The sequence below is a fragment of the Cydia fagiglandana genome, chromosome 14 (assembly GCF_963556715.1).
Source record: "Cydia fagiglandana chromosome 14, ilCydFagi1.1, whole genome shotgun sequence".
In the NCBI taxonomy this organism is placed as follows: domain Eukaryota; kingdom Metazoa; phylum Arthropoda; class Insecta; order Lepidoptera; family Tortricidae; genus Cydia; species Cydia fagiglandana.
Window position 1 is genome coordinate 6,648,707 of NC_085945.1, and position 24,459 is coordinate 6,673,165.

Genomic DNA, 24,459 nt, shown 5'->3' on the forward strand with positions numbered 1-24,459 from the left:
AGTTCAAGGAGCTAATGGTGTGGTCTCGGCGCCGAGTATACTTTTATTCCATTTTAAGTCGAGGTCCGTGAGGCCGTATTCCATTCATATACGTAGACCTGTCGAAGATTCTTTGAAACCTTATCAACAGCCTCATATAAACGGTAGCCCTATAAATTTAAACGTTTCATTTGTTTAAATAATGAGTATTTGTAAAAAACGCGGGGTTGACAAATCAAAATGAACTTTAAAGTTCATTTTGATTAAATAAATTATAAGAATTACTCAATATTCATTTTTCAATAACGAGTAGGTAAACTAGAAAATTGTCTAGCTTAGTGTTTTGATATAATCGCCTAGACGCTGACTTTTTAAAAGACTTCAAAATCGAATATTGATTTATTGAGCTGGTATTCAAACAGCGGCCAATTACTTCTAAGAAGTTTAAATTATCTTCATGAACAAATACTTTTAACAAACGTTAAATAATCTCAATCAACATTTCAATCAAAGTGTTGTCCTAATCTTTACTCAGTACATTTATATGATTTATTGATTAATGTCTTATACCTTTGATTTCGTTGAAACAGATTAATTTATTCTGATAATCTAGAAATTATAACTGTATTAATTTTGGAGAAATACGGAGAATCTCAAAATTACCTTTGTTTGCGATCTTAGTGTAGTAATATACTGATTTCGCTTTAAAGTAATCAATTCATAATTTTAACCTTGCTAAAGGATTTGGTGGAAAAGGATAAAACGATAAAATGGTCGTTGATTTATTAAACAATTATTAATAACTGCCTTAAAATAAACGAAATTAAATATATACTTACATTTATTTTCCGAAATCCAATCAGAAGATTTTTTAGGGTTGGATCAATGGGTCACATATTATTTTTGATGAATATCGTACATAGGTTACAACTTTTACCATAAAAATATCGAAAATTACCTAAATTAAACGAATTAAATATATATTTATATATTATACAAAAGGTTAAAGGTACATAAATAATCATACAAAAGTAACTTAAATTATATCTAAATATTAAAATATTTTAATCTAAAAGACCTCCGCGGGCTGTACCGGGTGCAAAGGTGCCCATGATACTTGCCGCGTTACCACCAAATTAAACTAATTAGCCTCAAAAATATAATAATCCAGTCGGTTCCGCAAACGACGACAACGACCGATATTCGTCATGACTGACATGCTTATTAGTAAATTAATTACGAGTAGCAATATAAATGCTTATTTTTGTTTTAAATACCTATTTATAGATTTTTGACACGGTTAATTTAGATCTTATACGAAAGAGATTTTTATGATTATTTTAGTAGTAAAATACTGTAGTCATAGAATGTAATCGCCAACAGTGCTAGTGGCAATAACAGTCTTAGTTTAAGTTCAAAACTACTAAGTAATTAACCTACTTCGCCCTTTATAGTCAATCCCGGGAGTGACCAACTTTGAAAGTCAAACCCCGAAATGCTTAGCGACGCAACTATCAAATAGTTGATAGAGAAATCCCAAATTGATCAAAATCAGCGAATTCCTTATTTACTGCTTTTGAAATACATTGTGATTCACTAGTGAGATAAACCGTCATACTATAAACCTCATACTCCAAGTATTAAGGCCCCGAGGGTTCAGGGTCTTCTCTAACCCCCACAGAGCGTCAGAATGTTGGAAGAGGCCTATGCCATGAGGCACACCGAACTGCGGGACATTTTGTAGATTACAAAAAAAAAACGATAATATAATTTTTAAAACCATTGAACCCAAGGATCGGAAATAAATGACTATACATCTATATAGATAGATACCATACCAGTCAATCTAACCTAAATACTTTGACAATGTCTCTATACACACATACACACAACTATTGTGACTAAACAATCGCATAAAAGCTTATAGTTAGTTAATAAAAGCTAGTATTGAACATCTCTATTGGCCTGCGAGCTAATCGACCGTTAGAAAGTTGTTCACAAAGGAATAAAACCCACATGTGAACGGAACCCATAATGAGGTTAATAGCCACTTTGTCGACGCGCTAGAAAGGGGTGGGGCGTTTAAGGCACAAGTTGGGGCGAGTTTGACTGTTGAAATCATTTTGGTATGAGTAGGCCGATTTGGTGATTCTAGGTGTATTTAATTATTACGAGCGTACTCGAACAACGACAAATATAATATACTCATACTTAGGGACAAATAATTTATTTACAAGCAAGATATATACAGTGGTATTACTAAAATAAATTAATAACTAGCTTAAATCTAAAATAGGCCCTTGAGGCATTGTACCAAGGATGCTGGCGGCATTTACTCGCTGTATCGCAATGCTGACACAAATACTTAAATACCTACATAGAAAACATCCATAACGCAGGAACAAATATCTGTGCTCATCGCACAAATAAATGTCCTTACCGGGATTAGAACCCAGGACCATTGGCTTCACACGCAGGGTCACTACCCACTAGGCCAGACCGGTCGTCAAAAGTGTTGATGCAAGGATAGCCTGAGACCCAATAGTAGATTGTTAACCAAGGGTTGAAAGGCACCCATTTCTGTCGAGGTAGTTTGGCGCTCGAACGCAGTGAGAGCGCCAATAGTCCGAGACAGAAATGGTGCCTTTCACCCGAGTTAAACACTACTTTTCATATCGAATGCGAGGAAACCAAACAAGACAAGGCAATTTCGCAAAATCAGTAATGGAAGTACTTACCTAATAGATCTACGGCCATGATTTATTTTCCTTAAGACTTACTTGCAATCGGAGACTTTACGTGTGTGAAGATTAATAACCCTAATAAATTGATTGCAATATTTACGAAAACACACATTTTTTAACAAACTGCAGTAATTTTAAAATGATTTGTTCATTATAGTATGAAAATCAGCGGGATTGCCTCTTACTTTTTAATTTTATACTTTTTCGTTCTAAAAGCCGCAATAGACTACCGGACCGCACCGCGACCTCGGTGCGCCACACATCGTAATAACATCATAAAAGTATTTTAAATATTAAATAACAATTTAATTAATAATATAAGTAATTTTCATCTTGTATTTTATTTTATTTTCATGAATATAGTGCTAAATAACTTTAAAAATCAATTTAATATCGTACAAACGTTTAACAGTGGCTGTATAAGATTCTGCCTTTGCTCATTCACGCAAGTGTAAGGTTTAAAAACATATTTTTGGTGTATTCCTTTTGGTTCCCGCCTTATGAAATCGAGTAAATAGAATCCAACGAAAGAAATCAAGACTAATTTGTTTTTAACAATTCACTGACATCATTTTTTATAAAAAAGGATCAACGTGGGATTAGTAAAATTAAACAATTACCAATCGTTCCAGGCGAGGAAATAAAGACACTATTTTTCCATTTTGTTTCCACCCAGTTGTTCGTGGGACGGGGACGCAGAGGAGTACACCACTTTTCTGCACTAGAGCATAAACGTATCACTTTCTGCGCACCTTTTAGAACAACAACGACCCACTTTCAGAGCATGAGATATGAAAAAGCGTTTTTTTTTTTTTTTGAAATTGGAACCCTTAGTTACACATTAAAAGTTCAAAATAGATTTTGAAATATGTACAAAAAATAGTACGCAGGGACTTAGGAGGATAAAACATAAGATCTTCACCTCAAGCTGTAAGTAGCTCTCTCGTGCCTTGTTACTTTATTGCTACAGTGACGGCCGCCGAATTAAAGAAGGGGTCTACTTCCACCTCATTGACATCCTTATTGTGTTGCTAAGCGATTTTGGACCTTATTTCCTGGGTTTCCTTTCAATTACACTTATAAAAGTAGCCGGTGGAACTGCGAAGGAGATTCGCACACTTTTACACGTGCAGGCGGTGTACGTGAGCTCACATCCACAATACGGTACAGTCGCCATCAGATATATCGGAGCGGCCAAGGTGCTCACAAATATCTGAACAAGCCTCTATTGTCAAGGCGTTAGAGTGCGTGTTCAGATATTTTGAGCACCTCGACAGCTCCGATTTATCTGATGGCGACTGTACCTGCGCCTAAAATGGCCGGCTGGACGGATGCGCCGGGGTGTTCGGTATTAAAACCTTCTGCGATTTAGTTTATTGGTTTTCTACATTTATACAATGACATATTAAAATAATGTGACTTTTCGATTTAGATTTGTACTTACTAAAAACACGTACTTATTTTATATATGTAAGTAAAAAAGGACCATTGAAAAATTATGTGTTTAATTAAATATAGGTACATTTACTTAATCCACTTCATTTTTGGTCCTTCGAGCCGGATTTAATTTATGCTAGCCCACAGGTTGCATACTTTCAAAATTGCATCATCAATACATATTACAAAACAAAGTCCCCTGCGGTGTCTGTCTATCTGTACGCTTATTCGCGATGAACTCAAAAACTAATGGACGGATTTACATGCAGTTTTCATTTATCAATAGAATGATTCTTGAAGAAGTTTTAGGAGTATAATTTGTAAAGATTTTGTGTAAATTGGTTGAACTATTACCCGTGCAAAGCTATAAGCTAATGAGTCGCTATTACTTTTATCAGTATGAAATTTTTAATTGTGTCCGTGTCGATAGACAGTAATAGTAGTAATAGCGACTCATTTTAGTACCTGGACTTTACTGTAAAATCCAAACCAAAATATTTTTAAATTAAAGATTTACATCCACAAAAATATCTGGAATACTTACATCTCGGATTTGTTTCATTTTAGAATATCCTTCGTAATCTCTTTTTTACATCGTCGCCTCTTAAAGAGCTAAAACCACTGTGCCTTACAAGTATAATGCAGATAATGCTTTATCTTTCCCTTTGCCAAAGCTTAAGTATCATTTGCTATAGCAGTAAAATTGTATCGAGTGCTGCATAAGACGAATAGTCAATAGTCATGAGTACTAGTCTCTTAAAATCGAGAAGCAACTTAACGATGTAGCTTGTCGAGATAGACTTAAGTGGCAATGGATTAGGCTTTGGTCGTAAAAGTGAAGATTACAATCTTCAGCTAGAAAGGTTCTTGAGTGAAGACTGCTTACTGGAAGATGACGTTAATCCGTTCGTTTATTTGTCTCTCTATCACTCGAGTATCAATTTTTTATGTCCGCGGTAGGTCCTCTCCTCTGGTCAAAATCTGAGAAAACCTATGGATGGAGGCAGTGCATTGGAAACAGCTGTAGGGGCAGTAAATAAGTGTATCAACTTTTCCTTGTCTTTCTTGTCAGATTCAGGCTATAACCGCGAAAATCGAAGTTCGCAAATTGCAGGCATTTTTCTCTGTCACTCTAATTACGCCTTCATTGCAGTAAAAGAGAAAGATACCCGCAATTTGCGAATTTCTGGTTTCGCGGTAGTCCCTTTGGCTCTTTTATGTTTATCTAGTTTACGTAATATCAATTTTTTGTAAGGAAATAATACATATCTTCTAAAAAAATTATGTTTAAAATAGTTAATCATTTTTGTCATCAGAATATTAGATTTTCTAGTTCTAGCGCACAGTTGTGCACCTTAATCCCATAAGATAATCCCAAAAGCACTAAAAAGCGATATATGTCACTCAATAGTGCTATTTTCGTGCGGTCTGACAGGCTTTTACCTCAATCGGATATAGCGAAAGTACTATTCTCAAACGCGCTTGACGTAGTGGCTTATATAAAGCTCTTCATCTGAGCAAAAATCCATCTAGAGTTGGAGCAAGCCTGCAACGATTTTGATAGCATAAGCAGTGCAAGTGTTATTTAATAATGCACAACTTAATCGCGTAAAATTAAGTTTTAAATTTGCCTCCAACGTTCTGACGTCGGCGTTGTCCCCGATTTCGATGAAATTTGATATATGGGGGTTTTTTGGGGCGAAAATCGATCTAACAAGGTCTTACCTCTGGAAAAACGCGCATGTTTTATATATTTTCCGAGCAAAGCTCGGTCTCCCAGATATTTAGTTATAAAACAACGTAAAAACAATACCGCCAGGTTTTATTTTATGCGTTATTCCGAGTTTTCTAATTAATAATGTACGAGAAGACCGGGCAATGGTGGCATGACATGTGATAAAAGTTATAACAGTTTTAACAGAATTTAAAAAAAGTACTGAGCAACTTATTTAAATTCTGCTGAATACAAAATTGGTTGTGTTTTGTTTAATATTAGGCATAAAGGTCGACTCACGCTAGACCGGGCCGTGCCCGGGCCGAAGCTTCCGGAGCTTCGTTTTCTATGGTAAGCACCACGTGATCACCGATCAGCCGTCATAGAAAATTACGTGTCGGACGCCTCGGCCCGGTCTAGCGTGAGTCACCCTTAATGATGTTTGTTCAATCCCGATACCCTAAACCAAAAAGAATAGATAGTATAGAGGGGTCCTGTCATTGTCAATTTTGTAGTATTTACTGCCATCTATCGACACACGATTAAAACTTAAAATAAAATTGAAAATGTATAAAATAATCAAAATATGTTTACGGATAAATGATTCTTAATTTTTATTGTTCCCTACTGACCCATGTTCTTTCACTGATATGTGTTAAAATTGTTAAATACCAAACGGTGTCGTTAACGCCATCTAGCCGAGAATAGTAAAAAGGTAATGGCGCCACCTATTCGAGAACGACTTTTCCTTGGCCGTCCGAGGCACGTTTTTTTCTTAGACTTTATTTATCTTATACGGAGTTATATATATCTCTGCCTAAACTAACCAAACGTTTGGCGACAAGTTAATTTAAAATATGGACAATTAAAAGATGTATCCAGTTCAGGGACTGCTTAACCGGAAAATAAAGATACCTTTACCGGTATTACGTCATACCGTTTCATTTCAGTTGGATTTCGATAGCGAAACCTTTCTTAGGTATCATAATGATATCGTTTTAGCTTTTTAGGGTTCCGTACCCAAAGGGTAAAACGGGACCCGAATAAGACTTCGCTGTCCGTCCGTCCGTCCGTCCGTCTGTCACCAGGCTGTATCTCACGAACCGTGATAGCTAGACAGTTGAAATTTTCACAGATGATGTATTTCTGTTGCCGCTATAACAACAAATACTAAAAACAGAATAAAATAAAGATTTAAGTGGGGCTCCCATACAACAAACGTGATTTTTCACCGAAGTTAAGCATTATGGTACGGAACCCTTCGTGCGCGAGTCCGACTCGCACTTGCCCGGTTTTTTTGACAGTAGGTACGTCAACATCGGTAACCAATGAGTGGATTTATAATAAAATAACTTAACGAAATTAGATGTCTCTAAATGTAGAACAATAAATTTGAATGTGCGAAATACTTTTAAACTTGAACGATAGCGGTATAATCCCATTTGGAATAGTATTTCAGGTCTGAGAGAAATATCATCACCAGGAATTAAAAAACAGTTCTGTACTTGGGGAAAAACTGAAGTTTTAGTAATAATTATGGACGTTTCACTATTTCTGTAAAGTTTATTTATTTCTACAAACAGCTCAGTAATCCCAAATATAATTTCAACAAACAGATAATAGAAATTGCAAGAACTAATAGAAATTGCAAAAGTCAATTTTTTCCTTATTAATTAACTCTCCTTGTCCCCGGATTAAGTTTATTTTTGTAATTCTAAGTGTGTTTTTGTTGTACTTTTCTCTCTGTAGTTTTGGTGCGTTGTTTCACCCGCTACTACTGGTGCTGACTATACATCTAGAAACACACTGAACTACAATAAAATATTCACTAGCAGTCTGACTGTTGAACTCGAAAATTCTACCTTGTGGCCTAGTTCCACGATTTGTTGATTGGTTCCAGAACTTTTTAATGCAGTTAGCGTACTCGTACGTTGTAGAATTAGTTGATTGTTGTATATATAGTGTTAACTGCAATGCTGTTTTTAATTATAAAATAAATTAGCTCATAGTTGCTGTTTTCTTGTAATTTTAACATCTAAAACAGGGGATTTCCATAAAAGTATCGGGTGCATGACGCGATTTTTTTAACACTTTTGAGAAAGCTGATAAGCCGATATTTGACATTAAAATATTTGATAGCCTACCTTTAAATTCAAGCATAAGTGTGAGCATACATTCAGAAATTTTGATTGTTGTGAGTTCTTCGTCAAAAATGTCTTACACATAAGTATGACACATTTTTACGACATTTGTTTTGCCAACGCATGCGACACGATTTATTTAATCATATCGCATTGTACAGTCACCTGCAATAATATGTTATTCTTCGAAGGCCGCAAAAATATGTGACACGCTCTTGTGGCTCTACAAATAAGGTCGTGTCAGATATTTTTCGGCCTTTGTTGTATAACATATTATTACAGGTGACTGTACCTACGTCGGCATTGCACTTACGTGATCATTAGAGTAGGCGTGCACGAGCAACTTTGTCTCTGCAACTTTTTTTCGTCTCTGACGCACTCCAATTCAAGTGCGAGATAGACAAAAAAAAAACTCGCAAAGACCTCGCTGCATATAAACGCTCAACATTTATATTGCTTACCGCTCCCAAATCACTACTGTAACAGCACCTTTACTCTTCATTAGCACATTACGTGTCTCAAAGCACAGCTCATTTCATTTTTTCCATAAAGACAGTACTAACGTACGTAACCCCTTTTCATCTCGCCGTTTTTACGTGTTTTTTCCGTGTTTTCCCGCAATCGGTTTTAGTTTGAAGTCTGGATAATGAAGGCCATCAAAGGAATTCGCCGGGGCGCGAAATGAGACGGACGCGATGAGAGAAAGCCTGGGTGATGTCGGCTGACGTTTTTTTACGGGACACAGAGACGACGCGACCAAGTTACTTAACTAACCTAGCTTACCATATCCCACCACCTACAAGACAAGGTAAGTCGTGTATGATCTTCAGAATGGGTGAAAATCAGGAATTTAGAAGTACCTAAAAGCAAAGAGAATTTGAAATAGATGAATATTGTCAAAGTAAATTACGAGTATGTAGTCAGTAAGTTCACTGCCATCTTTCAACATAAATGATTAACACTTTTAGAACGCCATTTGGCTTTGTTCCGTTTTTTTTTTCACTGATATGTGTTAACCTTTTAGTCCGTAGCGGCAAGCGGCAACATACTTGCCATCATACTTGAAATAAAAACGCATCTCTTCTATAAGAATCGGTATAAGTATCGGTTCTAAATCGAATGACTAGAAGGGAATGTCAAATTGTTAAACGGTTAAATTTGTTAAACGTCAAATATTATCGCTGTCTCTCGGTCAAAAGGCGTTAAATAGGTGGCGCCATAATATCAAGAAGACGCGCCAAATATAAAACTAGAGTAGAACAATGAATAAGGGGTTTAATAATAAAAAAATTAAAAGGCCTGCCAGGGTTTTACACAGGCGCCTATTATTAGGAAGGCGGAAAATCATGCAGAATGGAGAGCCTTGGTGCACAAAACAACGACCTCATGTGGTCGCGACCCTCAGTCATGAGGAATCGAGGAAGAAGAAGAAGAATTAAAAAATGCTAGTCTTTAGAGACATCCGTGTGTGTCTCATATCACTGTCATGGATAATTCGTGATGAGCCTAGCAATGATCTTTTATACATATCTTTGTTTCGCGAAACATGAGGGCGGTTCGGAGCTGGATTGAAAACGCATACTCGCTTTTTTATTGTGTTATCCGTGTACTTCAGTGTTACCTGCATGTATATAGGTACGGTCGATCAAGCGCTGGTAGCCTAGCGGTAAGAGCATGCGACTTTCAATCCGGAGGTCGCGGGTGCAAACCCCGGCTCGTACCAATGAGTTTTTCGGAACTTATGTACGAAATATCATTTGATATTTACCAGTCGCTTTTCGGTGAAGGAAAACATCGTGAGGAAACCGGACTAATCACAATAAATCCTAGTTTACCCTCTGGGTTGGCAGGTTAGATGGCAGTCGCTTTCGTAAAAACTAGTGCCTACGCCAATTCTTGGGATTAGTTGCCAAGCGGACCCCAGGTTCCCATGAGCCGTGGCAAAATGCCGGGACAACGCGAGGAAGAAAATGTAGGTACGATCGAATTCACAAACATTTACAAGCTAAAGTTCCAAAAATATGTTTACACGACCTTATTGTCAGTGTCTTAGAGGCGTGTGTGTCTATATGTTTTTGAAACGATGGCTTGTAAAGATGTTTGTGAAATTTGGCATAAAGTTAAGCGGCATGAAATCATTTATTATGACCCTTCTTCTTCCGAATCCTCATGTCTGAGGGTCGTGACCACCATAAGTCGCTCTGTGCTGTAGTGCTCTCCATCCTGGCCGATTCATTGCCTTCCTTAAGGAACCCTGGAACCCCTCGCGTGTAAACTCTTGAATGACCCTTATTGACTTAGCAAAACCTGTCATACAAAATGCCACACGGCGCGCTCTCCCACCCACGCGGCCCGAGTAGGTAACTACTCATTTCTTAAGTCTTGAATAAATACGGTTAGTAAATAATTACTTATTATAAGTGAACGGTCTAATATCGAAGTCTCGACCAACATCTTGAGAGACTCTCGGTGGTAGGATCAAGGGTCAGATGCAGAAGGCGGTGATCTTGGACACGGCGCCGATAGTCCGTCGGTTCCTCTCTCTGCAGCCCTGACCACCGGTAGCTTGAGCCTTGCCCCGCAGCTGGCGGCACCCTAGGTTAGGTGTTTTATAATGTGTTTAAATGTATTTTTCATTGTTTTGTAAGTGTTTTTATATTTTACTTTTATATTCATATTATATAAACCCTAGCCTAAGAAGGATGATGAATAAAGAATATAATAAAATATTTATGTATATTTTCCTCACAATCGAAATGAAAAGATGTAACTCGGGCATGAATGGGTTAGTTACTTAATACCCTTGTAAGTCTTGTTGTTGTTTGGACAAGAGTTGTTGTATATTTTACTAAGTATTTTTGCCAAAATACTTATTTGAAGGTTAAAAAAATCTCAGCGACATAAAACGTCCCTTACATCAACAACACATGTTGTATATGAGAACATTAAAAATATTACCAACAAGGATTTAGGCAGAATTACGGTTGGGGATGTAGGGACCCTCGAAAATTAGGGACCGTGTCATATACCTAAGTAGGTATGTATTAAGGGATATTGCTTGTGTCGTGTCTCAAAAACCCCGCAAAAATTACAATTAAGGTTCCACACAGACGCCGGGCGGGGCGTGCGCGCGGCGTGAGCGTTTTATATGTAAAAGCGGCGGGTCCCGCTCACGCACCGCCCGCAAAACGCGCCTGTGTGACGGAGCCTTTATTGTTGTAAGCGTGACCTCAACTCAGGCTAGAGCCGGACCAAGCTAACTCTGCAAGGCATATTGCAATGACAAAGTGTGAAAATGTCATGATTAATGTCAAAATTCTACGAAAATATGAGGTTTATAATGACACTCCTCATTTTGCTCTATTTATGACGTTACAAAGTTAACTTAGCCTCCAATCGAAATACTTTAAAGAAAGTAGAGTTAGACCAAGAAAAGTTTGCAGCGATTTTGATAGCCCACGCAGTGCAAGTGTTATTTACACGTCATAATTTCATAGAAGTTTGAAAATTGCTGCATACTTTTTTCGGTCTGACTCTATTTCGATTCGTGACGTCCGCGGTTGTACTATTAGTTATTCTGTGACGTCCGTCAGACGGACTCTATACCTAGACGAGCGGTCAAAATGTTCAAAAGGTCTGCGGTTAAAATACTTCGAAGTATTTTGATTCGTGAGTGGTGTTGATTTTCGAATCCGATTTGTGAATTAGGTACCTACACATTGTACACAACCCGCCCCAAAATATACATTTGAACGGCAAAGCTAAAAGCCCCTGTATTTTTTACATATTAATATTCACCGTCCAATACTGTAACAGTACCCTCAGGCTACGTTCACACGGCGTAATTTTTCCCGTATACCGTACACGAGATTTTATCGAATATCGTAGTGACAGCAAAATTTGTATGGCAACCTGAAAATCGTTCACACGGCGCCTATACGAGAAAATCTCGTATTCGAGACATATTTTTTACCGTATACCGTAGGGTCTTGCCGCCGGGAACGCGAGATTCTCGAAACGATTTTATCGAATGCGATACTCAGTGGCGCTTACGTTTACGTTGAGTCGTTCACACGGACAAATGGTTTCTCGTATACGAGACGCGCACGGGGGCGCAAATCTCTTGCAAATATGGCTTCCGCCCACTAGCTGCCCAATTTTATTTTATTTTACTATTTTATTTATACAAGTTTATACATGATTTAATATTGTCGATTACTAAAATAAAACAACGTGATATTCAGAAGACATCAGTTTTATTTGACCACAAGATCTTCAACACGTGACGACCACTGCGCCAGAGTCTGTTTAACAGGTAATAATAATAAATAAACATATAAAAGAAATAAAATACGGGGATCCATGTCGGCGTGCACTCAACGACTGGTGGTGTGGCGGCAGCTAAATTGCATCGAATAGACGCCGTGTGAGCGACTGTCACGTATACGGGAATACCGTATACGAAAAAAAACCGAATGGATCTTGCGCCGTGTGAACAGACGTCCCGTATACGATAAAACCGTATGCGAGAAAATATCGAATCGAATAGTCGCCGTGTGAACGTAGCCTCACACTTACACCGCATGTGGATTACCATACGTTATAATTCAGGCATTATTCATAAAAAGTAGGTAGGAACTCGGTTCCCGAATTTACATGTTCGCGAGATCTGACTCAAGATATAAGCGGTTTGGGCGTAATCTGATATTTTCTAACAAATTTATTATAAATGCGATAGAAACGGGTACCCAGTATAAGGAATTCTGTAGCTTTTCGGGTTAAAGATAGGTATTTTATTTGTCTCAGAAATATTACAACTCACTTATTGAGATAAATCGATACCTACCTACATGCAGAAATTTTATATTTACATTTTATTCTTATTTTTACATTTTCATTTACATTTATTTATTTATTTATTTTCAGGCAACTATTGGCCCATAGATAAATACCTTAAAACTAGCATACATATTATTACAAAATATATCTTAAAACTAAAAACACAATTATGGTTGCGACGCAGTTCGCAACCCCGCAGTGTCAGGGAGCCGGCCGCGGAACCGCCGGAACTTGACACCCTTCGGCCAAAACTCCTCCTTGGTGAAGGTCGCTAGATGTTCAGTCGGAACGCTCAGCACAAAAGAATTAAAATTCACATTGTGTCGAGATTCCAACTTCACGACCCTCAGGATGAATCCGAACTTGGCTCGTACATACTTCACGATCTCCTCGACCTTCGTAAGGTAGTGTAATCGAAGTAGGTAGTAGGTAGGAACATTACAGGACTTACTGTCACTACTGCCCTTAGACAAGCCGAAGACAGGGTGAAATGGAAGCAGCTCGTCGAGGCCTCGGTAAAGGCATTTCAAGACAGGCACGACCTTCAGTAATGAAGAATACGAAGAAGAAGAAGAAGAGAGGGACAGTAATAACAAAATGAGCACAGCAAAAAAACTGTTGACATAAGTGCCATATATGTCTAAGCAAAAAAGATCTATTGTAAGCGACTCTAGTTAATAGTGTAAAACATGGAAGATTGCACGTTATTCCCACCTGCATGTGCATTGTAGTAACTATTAATTAGGTACTTTCCCGGCGAGCAGAAATATTCTGCGCCAATATTATATATTATGTGGATTGATATAAAGAAGCATTTTCAGATAGGTATTGCATTGTTCTTTAGTAGTATACCATCAACCTATGTTGCAGTACTGTAGTATTACATCCGACTACGACAAAGTCAAAGAAAAAAACCGGGCAAGTGCGAGTCGGACTCGCGCACGAAGGGTTCCGTACCATAATGCAAAAAAAAAAAAGCAAAAAAAAAAACGGTCACCCATCCAAGTACTGACCACTCCCGACGTTGCTTAACTTTGGTCAAAAATCACGTTTGTTGTATGGGAGCCCCATTTAAATCTTTATTTTATTCTGTTTTTAGTATTTGTTGTTATAACGGCAACAGAAATACATCATCTGTGAAAATTTCAACTGTCTAGCTATCACGGTTCGTGAGATACAGCCTGGTGACAGACGGACGGACGGACGGACAGCGAAGTCTTAGTAATAGGGTCCCGTTTTACCCTTTGGGTACGGAACCCTAAAAAGAGAGTCAATCCTTTTTTTTATTCACTTCAATTTGAATAACTAAGCTCCAAATTTCAACGTTTGTCAGCAGCCACGTAGGAGAACTGATTAATCTTTTTAATAACAAATCTTCCGTGAGACACAGACATATTAAATCCTCAAAACGCAACACAAACAACAAACACAAACACACAAACGCAAGCTCCTGATGACACTCCTCGGTACGGAGTGAAACATGTCGAGCGTTTTTCGACTTAAAATACGTGATTAATCTTTACATATTACTTGAATAAACCTTTTTTCACGTAAATTTTCGTAAAAACCTTGGCAATTTTCGTAATTAACTAAAACGATTTGTGAAGCGTTCATTAAACGACACACCGAACATAATACTCCCCGAAGGACCGTCTAACGGACCCTCGCACGCCATCTGCTTGGAATGGCTTCTGTTAATTTGTAAAAAACCGGCCAAGTGCGAGTCGGACTCGCGCACGATGGATTCCGTACCATTACGGAAAAAACGGCAACAAAAACAACGTTTGTTGTATGGGAGCCTCACTAAAATATTTATTAGGTATATTCTGTTTTTAGTATTTGTAGTTATAGCGTCAACAGATATCATCTGTGAAAATTTCAACTGCTTCGCTGTCACGGTTCATGAGACACAGCCTGGTGACAGACAGATGTCTTTTTACCCTTTGGGTACGGAACCCTAAAAAATTATATAATGTACAGGCTGACTTCAAATTTATAATACAAAATCAATATTTTATACGCGTCTTCCCTAAGCTAAGTCCGTCAATTAAGTCTTATGCTTTTAAAATAATGAAACGTTTTTTTTTAAGTTTCAATTTATCCCATTTTTTATTAGGCTTCACGTGGTTATCCTAACGTAATGATTTACAAAGAAGTTTAAATAATTTCAAATGAACACTTTTCTCTCTGAAGTAAACGTGTTTTGATTAATAAAGGTGACAGTCCATTTCCAACGACAGCTGCATTACTGTTCATTTTACTATGGAAATTGACAATTACACCGCCGCGTTCAGTACCTACCAGTAGTGCAGCGGTCAGAAATGGAATGTTACCATAATTGTCCCTTGAAAAAGAAATACGGACGGACGAGGCACTAGATCGGTTGTCATGGAGATCAAGAGGCCTCTGCCCAGCAATGAAACACCAGAATAGGCTACTAAAAAATACAGACATTTTGACGGGCGACTAAAATGAACCGAAATAGTTCCCGCTAGAGATGCATTGGATATTCGGTTACTATCCGGTATCCGGCCTATCCGGCCATTATTTTAATTACCAGACGGATACCAGATAGTAGCATTGCCGGATAGAAACAGTCACGGTCATTATCGTACTTGTTTATTATTTTAAAACAATTTAATCATTCCACTGACACACGCGCAGTCATTTCGAACCTAGAAATGTGTCCGCGCGAACGTTCACTATAGGAAACAGGTCAAACCTGCACAATGCGCGCCTGAAAAACCGAAATGTAGGTATAGTTCCGCCGGCTGAATATTCGGCGGCCGGATACCGAATCTTCGGCCGATGGTCAGGCCGAATATCCGGTATCCGGCCAAACTATCCGTTGCATCTCTAGTTTCCGCTCATTCCGATGACTTGCAAACTTACATAGCCCCAAACTTGGCAAGTAAATTGTTACTCGTTCCACGTTAAGCGGTAATTTACGTGCTTTGTGTGAAATTTTTCCGCTGCATTACATATTGTCAGTTGCAGAAAACTTTCAAACATTTTACACTTTTGCAAATGCAAGGTTAAGTGCTAATGGCACATAAATTTATAAATCAAGTTAATGTTTGCTGTGAGTACCTAGATGAAAAAAGTGAGAAATAGAAAAGTTAAGGTGGAGTAGGTGCATGTTTTTAACCTCCAACGCAAAAAGTAAACTGATTTGGACTTTATAAACGGGTGTGACCCGGTTTAATGAATGAATGAATGAATATTTTTATTTCAGACCAGGTCCATATAAAATTTAAAATTCTAATAAGTAGAATTAAAATTATAACATTAATACATTACATGTGTTAGTAACAGTAAAAAATAATTAATTAATCTTCCTACAACTAAGGTTAGTATATACAGGACATCACAAACTATTTCTACATACATTATATTGGCTTGCCTGTCAGTACATGTATCATATTGAAATTTATATTTAATATATCAGTGATACCTAATTGAACATTATTGAATATTCGGAGTAAACTAGTTCCCTAATGGAACTGGTGGATAAAGTTCGAAAGCTACTAGAGCGATCTACGTAAAGTACTAAATAGCTCACTTAGAAACTTGAAAAGCTTGAAATATTGTGGAGCTTTTTCACGTCGCACTCATTGAGCTTCGAAGCCGGTGGAAACTGGAATTCAAACCATTGGGATTGACACAGAAAAGATTCCCTCTGGATTAGAAGAGTCATTTTATGAATGTTCCGCCCTCGTTTTGTTTTATTTAAAAGACAATCGTGGGTTATCTTTCAATAGCTTATTTTTTGTTGTTGACGAGAAATAAATATGGCACGGAAATAAATATTTGTCGAGTAAATTCAGTATTACAGTTACTTAATCATTAATAATAGTCACCAGGAAATGAGAACCTTAATTAGGATTACGAGGCTTTTTTCTCGATGAGACATATACGAGACAAATAACTACGTCATCATAATCTTTCTCGCGTTGTCCCGGTTTTTGCCACGGGTAATAAATAAAATCATGGGGTCGGCTTGGCAACTAATCCAAAAATAGACTTAGGTACCAGTTTTTACCGTCGAAGCTATTAAAGGGAAAACTAGGCTATATTGGAATTAGTCCGGTTTCCCCACTGGTTTTCTTCATCGATATGCGACTGGTAAATATCAAATGATGATATATATCGTAAATAAGATCCGAAAAACTCGTTGGTACAAGCCGGGGTATCCGCGACCTCCGGATTGAAAATCGCACACACTTACTGCTAGGCTACCAGCGCTTATGCGAGGCAAATACGTGCTACCTAAAAATAAATATATCCATTGCCGGAGCGCATCACAAAGACATGGTTTGTAATCAATCAAGATTTATCATGTACCTAGTGCATAATTGTTTTCCATCGTGTTTTCTCGGAGACGTTCGTATTTGTACCCACTTCAGACAACCTCCGTAAGTTTTGTACCGAAACTGACTGAAATAGCAAGACACATCTTTACGTTTCCGTGAAAACACGATGATATTTAATTAAACACTACATCTGTACCTAATATCGCAAACATAATGACAATATTTCGGCATATGTTTGACAAAGAAAGAATAGAAAGACAAGACATTTCTTAAAATTAAATATAAGAAATTCCAAGTTCAAACAGAACCGTTAACGCACGTGAACACTAATGAGATTCACAATCAAGAGGTCTTTTATCGAGTCCGCGCGTTGTTCAGAGTCAATTACGTATACGTCGAGGTACCTATAGGTCGAGGACGGGAGAAAAAGGCACCCTTTTCCCGTTAGGTACCTACCTATAATACACGGTCGATTGGGGTAAGGGTGCTTGGGATTGGAAATACTTGGTATTTTGTGAATGGAATTATTCGTATATTTAGAAATATTCAGGTAATAATTAATAATGTCTTGATTTTGATGAATACTCTAGGATTTTTAATACTCGCACCAAAGATAATTTAGACTAGAGGAATATTGTCATTAAATTATGTAGGTACTGTAGTCACATTTACTTACTGCCATCTTTCGACGCAAATGATCAAATTTTTTAGAACGCCATTTGACTTTGATCCTTATTATTTCACTGATATGTGTTAAATTTGTTAAATATCAAAAAGTAACGCCATCTACTTGAGTGTAGGCCAAAAGTATGGCGTCATCGCTCGAAAAGTATGCGCAATACCTTTGGCCTAGTCTCCGGCCCCGGCCCGGTCTAGCGTGAGTCAACCTTTAATATTAGCGGATGAAACAAAGCACCAAAAATATCGGTTACCCTGGAATCCTCCAAATTGATATATCTCTACAGTTAGCGGTCAAAAATATCTGTCAGTCTAATTGTTATACATACCTATATAAAAATGTATCTCTTTTTGTTAAGTTATTTGAAAATGGTGGATACTTTAGAGCTTTTAAATATTTACGTAAAGCTTTGAGCCAGGTTTTTGTAAAAGCTTTGGTTGCTTTGATACTAACCAATTTAATTTCTATGCTTGTTAGGCTCACGTTCAACTGAATAGAATAAAAAAGGGCTACACAATATGAATATGTATAAAAAAAATGCACACACCCACTTAAAATTTTATTAAGTGCTTTCATATTCTAATTTGGCTAACAAGTCTCGTCGTAAATGTATTTAAGTAGTAGAAATGTTATCTAAATTAAATACCTAACACTTTTATTGTAAACCTAAAAAAAATTAACAAAAGCAAGTATTACAATGTACCTAATATGGCCATTTTTTAATGATAAAAAAAACGTTTTAAAACCCACACACAACTTGGCTTGGCTAAGGGTAACATTCCATCAGTGTTGCCAAGTTAGCATAAATGAATGAATGAAATGAATGAAAATCTTTATTTCAGGCAACTAGTGGATACATAAATACCTTAAAACTAGCATACATATTATGAAAATATATTTTAAAACTAAACACTACAAATCACATTATGGCTGCGATGCATTACGCAACCCCGCAGTGTCAGGGAGCCGGCCGCGGAACCGCCGAAACTTGACACCCTTCGGCCAAAACTCCTCCTTGGTGAAGGTCGCTAGATGATCAGTCGGAACGCTCACCACAAACGAATTAAAATTCGCATTGTGTCGAGATTCCAACTTCGCGACCCTCAGGATGAATCCGGTCTTCGTTTTCACATACTTTACGATGTCGTCGACCTTCGTAAGGTAATGTAGACGGGACACATACAGCAGCGTCGACGGTGTTGCAGGACGCAGCAAATGGTTGGGTCCAGTCGGTGCGGTACCACACTGATTCTGACGAGCCGGTTTTCTTCTCTTCTCCACCTTCTTGAAACCGTCCGCGTCGCATCGCGACTCCCTTAGAGTCGGCTGTGATTGGTCCTTGTGAACAGGTTCACGAAGGCTCTGCACCCCTTTCTTCGGCCGCTGCTTAGGCTTGGACACAGCAGACGGCTTAGCAGCAGTAGCAGCGTAAGAACGTTTCGGGGTTAAAGCCAGATCTGGCATATTTTCACTCGCATTGGCACCAACATTTTCCATTTAGCATCTGGCATATTTTTTAGCATAACTTAGTCTAAGCCAAGTTTGCACCAACTTGGCAGCAACAATATGCGCCATCGCCTTATGTGGTTCATATTTTCATATGAATTTTGAGTTTTGTGGACGGATGGACGTCAACGGACTATATAAATTTGGTCAAGCAGATCTTGACAGTAGAAAGAGGCGGTAAATTTGAAAAACGTATGTGTTTTAAGTGTCTAATTTCTAGTGATATTGTAGCATTTTTTAGCATAGGTGTTCCAATAATCTTTGGCATAATTTTGGCATAATCTAGACATTAGTCTAGCATTTTTGCAAAATCCGAGTTGGCAACACTGCATTCCATTTGTGACCGCAGCTGCACTACTAGTACGAACCATTTTCAGTGGTACGAACGCGTCGGAGTTATTGTCAATTTCCATAGTAAAATGAATGGTAGTGCTGCTGTCGTTTGAAATGGACTGTCACCTTGTCGTACTGCGGTCCCATGTCAATACCAATGGTACCTACACCTAGTATTTTACCCTAGTACGTGCAAGTATTTTCCGTTACACCGTTGTGGTTTCGATTATTCCGCCTGAATGCGCCCCCGCTGATTATTTGCCAGCGGAATACCTTTTAGCTTAATTTGTATCCGTTTCATTCATTCAGTGTTCGCACTGAGACTAGGGTTACCAGGTGACAGGATTGTTTCTGACATGTCAGGACTTTTGGCCGTTTGTCAGGAATGCGAGCGGCCGTTTGTTAGTGAATTAGCAGACTTTTCTATAATGTTGGTACCTAAAAGGTCTCTGCCCACTACACCGTATCATACCATGACCGTGCTATGAACGTGTCAGGCAAAAAAATATTCTTTGTATGAAACAGTATGAGACTATGCCCACTAGCTCTTACCAGTCTGATAACTATTCGCTGGCTCTTTCTGACGAGTATTGCTCTCGCGAGTAAAACGCGAGTACTAAGGGGATGAAACGCGGATGCTACGGGGATTATAGGCGGATGCTATGGGGATGATGCGCGGTTACTACGGGCACTAAACCCGTTATGTACAATGCGGACACGGTGTGGGCATAGTAGGCCGTATCGCGTTACATTCCGTGCCTGATACGTTCATAGCACGGTCATGGTATGATACGGTGTAGTGGGCAGAGACCTAAAAAGGTACATTATTCAAATTTACTTACATAAATCCAAACCAAAATGAAATTAATATACTTAAACAATGTTAGTTCTTAAAATATTCGCAAATCAGGAATTTTGTCAGGAAATCTCGAATTTGTATCTGGTAACCCTAACTGGGACAGAATGTTTTAATATTTGGCGCGTGAGTATACTCAGTATTTGTCCCTGGAGCTTTGGAGTGTGGCAAAATGTGGGTGTGAATTTTATTTGGCTTTTTCAATATAAGTATGAATTAGTTTTTATGCGAGCTTGTGTGGTTTTACTTCCACGAATACAGTACCGTCTTTACCATAAGGGGTATACGGGGCCCGTGCCCAGGGCCCCCCTCCTCAAGAGGCCCCGAAGGAGACAGTAACAGTATATTTGATTACCCATAATAAATAGAAGATCATAGTAGAAAAATGTTAGTTTAATTCGCTTTCTTAATTTCCAAAAGGGCCCCAAAATTTTATGTGCCCAAAGGCCCCAGCATGGTTTAAGACGGCCTTGCACGAACACTTTCAGAGCATACACATACATTATAATACAAAGTTATTGTAACAACACTTATTCAAATAGAGTGTATAATAAATCATGGACTTTCAAATCATACACTTTCATTGAACCAAAACGTTCTCAAACACATCGAAGTAATTAATCAAGCGAAATGGAGCCGTTTAAATATTTCCTTCCTTACTAGGTATATAAATGTGTAAGTATATTCCCAAAATGTACAAAGATCATTTCGTTTGAACGAATAACAAATTAAATTGGATCATTTTACACCGGCGAAACGCAATCGCAGTGTATTCGTTAGTATCTTAACTTCTAAAAAAACGACTGAATTGTGTAAATTAGGGAAGAAGAAAAATTGGGAAGAGAAAACGGAAATGATACACGACACACACTAACTTGAATGTTTGAGGATAGAGTTTTCACGCAAACCCATCTGGGGGCCTAGTCATGATGACAATCATAAAAAGATGACAGATGTTACGATAAGTCACATGACATTTTCCTTATATTATTTAAATTTCGTTTGGCGTTTTCTACCAACGATTGTCATTTAGGCTAGACCCCCTGAAGAGATTGATGTAGAGTGCGTGTGGCTGGATAGTTAGGCTATAGCGTGAATGCTTACCAATTCTCAGCTTCTTCTTGTTCGTGTAAAGGTATCAAACTTCTTAAAACTAAATGTTTGATTGCAAATGCTAATATGTACTTACATATACTGTCAACACAGCCGAAATATTCTTTTCATTACCTGAAAAAAAAATGTTTTTAAATTAGAATCAGTTTTCTCAGTATGTACATCTTAATAAAAATTGTAATAATTATTCATCGTAAGCTTCATCACGTTTCAGAAAGTTAATAAATAATTGATTATAAATTCTTAAACCCATTTTTTATAAGGTGACCTATTTGCCTATTATTTTCCTGTTGAAACTTTTTCCTTAATATACCAAAAGAAATGGAAAAAGTCATACGGGTATTTATACAAATAATACTACTTGTAGATAAAAAAAAAAAAACCTAGATTTATAAAATCTCCCTAATTATTGCTTGATAAAAGTCACCTGTACAAAATTAAAGCGTTTTTTAAACTGAGATTACTTAAATACATTAACTGTGGCGAAATATTCTTATTCTATTTCACTCTGAAAATAATTTAAAATAGGCTTAGTTCACTAATTTACCTATTTAGTAAGCCTCTTTGAGGTGTCCTAATTATTTATTTTGTTAGTATCTAGCAAACAAGTATTTATCAAATAAACGAAATATTTTGTGACAGTAAATTTTAATAATTACCTACCGACGGAAAGAGTAGACGGTAACGAGATCTAGAGTCTGGCTAACCAAAAATTGTTGACAGATATTTCGTTGTTGTATCACCAATTGTCTATGATTTAAAAAAAAAGCTAAAAGTCAGTTGTCAATTTATGTCATTCATTCAAATTGTTTGCGGTTTATAATGGATTTATTTTAAATAATATTAATAATTTCTATACTGAGTGACTATAGTGAGGTTCGCTAACTATTATTTAAGCTCGTAAATAATTACGACAATGTGCGAAGTCGACGTGTAGCGTTGTATAACGAAAAACTGCAATGTTTACAACTCCTAACCAAATATAAACAAATTAGGAGGTTGGTGCTCTATAAATATTTTGATACTTTAAGTACTAGTTCTAACATTTGCGTATTACTTTGATTAAGTACATGAATTTATTAATGCCTGAATCTCATAAATATGACAAGTGTACAAAGAAACGGATTAACTAAAAGTTCTGAAAAATTTCTATAAAATCTAAATATTGGAACGTAAACATTAGGTGTTTGTCGTTGACTGTACTTTAAATAGTGGTAGAAATTATGTGAGCTGACTTTGAGTGCACGTAAACGTTTATTTAACTTATTTCCTTAGGTACCTTACTTGTACACAGAATATCATAAATATTGTCGAGTATCAAAACTATAATTCCTACTACACAAAGTGTGACCAGCCCAAAATTTTTTTAATTTCCCGCCAAAAATTTATGTAAAATTTCAGTAGCCAGACTCTAGTGACAAAATTTGGCTTTTATCTATTTTTAAACAGTTCTACCTTAAAAGGTTTTATTATATCATGTAATGAGCAAACCCCGTTATACAGGGTGGAAAAAAATAATGGGCCCTGGAGAGAAAGTGCCTTAAAACCTTAAGTTAGCTCATTTTTATTCAAGGACACATTCTTTTATTAAAAAAATAAATAAAGCTGCATTCAAAGATTTTTTATCTATTTTTTTCAATTTCGCTTGTCTAAAATATTCTTTAGTACTAAATATTAGATTTTATAGACATTTTGTACGACAGACGACTGTAAGACCTAATGCTTTTTAGAGAAATGTTATCATTAACATTAACTGTATCGACTAGTAGAATAAAATAGCGAGTGTTTATTTAATTACAATTTTTAGTCGTCTCTATTCCCGAGCGAGACAAGCGAATTTAAAAAATCTTTGAATGCAATTTAGTTGTTTAAAAAAAATAAAAGTATGTTTGAGTAAAATGGCTAACTTAAGATTATAAGGCATTTTCTCTCCAGGGCCCTTTTTTTTTTCACACTGTATAAATAGTTTTCATCGTGACATGATTAAAAAGTAAATGTAATTAAATGTGACCAAACCAGCACCGAACCTTTTTCAAATAAAGCTATAATACCTGAGATTATTTTTAAATAAAGCCCTTTCATAGATAATTAGAATGTGATAAGCGTCCCCTATTTATTTACGAGTGCTGGACATCTTTACATTATTTTTATTCCAATATAGACCTTATGACAAGGACGTAGAGTGCATGGCGATTGTTAGGTGTGCATACATATTTAAATTGCTATCTCGGGTTTCGTTGTACAGCATATAATTTAAGGAAAATGTAATTTTGTGACCTGCTAGTGTGCGGCTAAAGTGATTCTGGTAACTGTTTTTGTGAAAAAAATTTTTGTAACTTTGAATGTTCACAGATATGAAATAAAATATACTTACGATATATTATTCACCACACTTCAAAAACTGATGAGAAAGTTGCATTTTATCCACAAGACTGGAAAAGTATACTTTTCATTCAAAAGGTAAATAATACTCATTAAAACTAACAAAACTATTGTAAACTAGCTGTGCCCGCGGCTCCGCCCGCGTGGAATTCAGTCTGTGTAAGTAAGCGGCTTTGGTAGGCGTACACTGCGTACAGCGTGGCACGTACCGTACGTCGGTCTATACCCGACTCTTTTAGTATATGAGGGCGACGAAGGCGCCCGGCTTTGGAACGCGTACAGCGAGCCACGTACGTCGGATTACGCCCGACGCTTTGAGTATGAGGGCGCCGAAGGCGCCCGGCTTTGGTAGGCGTTCAGCGTGGCACGTACGTCGGTCTACGCCCGACTCTTTTAGTATGAGGGCGTCGAACGTCGAAGGCG

General features: G+C 37.3%; 1 protein-coding gene and 1 long non-coding RNA gene across 2 annotated transcripts in view; one reads left to right on the forward strand and one right to left on the reverse strand.

The window, feature by feature from the left end:
* Positions 1-24,459, reverse strand: part of LOC134670642 (immunoglobulin superfamily member 10-like) — a 477,034-nt gene that overhangs the window by 187,889 nt on the left and 264,686 nt on the right. The window lies entirely within an intron of this gene.
* Positions 9,676-24,459, forward strand: part of LOC134670692 (uncharacterized) — a 128,305-nt gene continuing 113,521 nt past the window's right edge. Inside the window, exon 1 of the long non-coding RNA XR_010099109.1 lies at positions 9,676-9,811. This is a non-coding gene — a long non-coding RNA (uncharacterized LOC134670692). The remainder of the gene's footprint in view (positions 9,812-24,459) is intronic.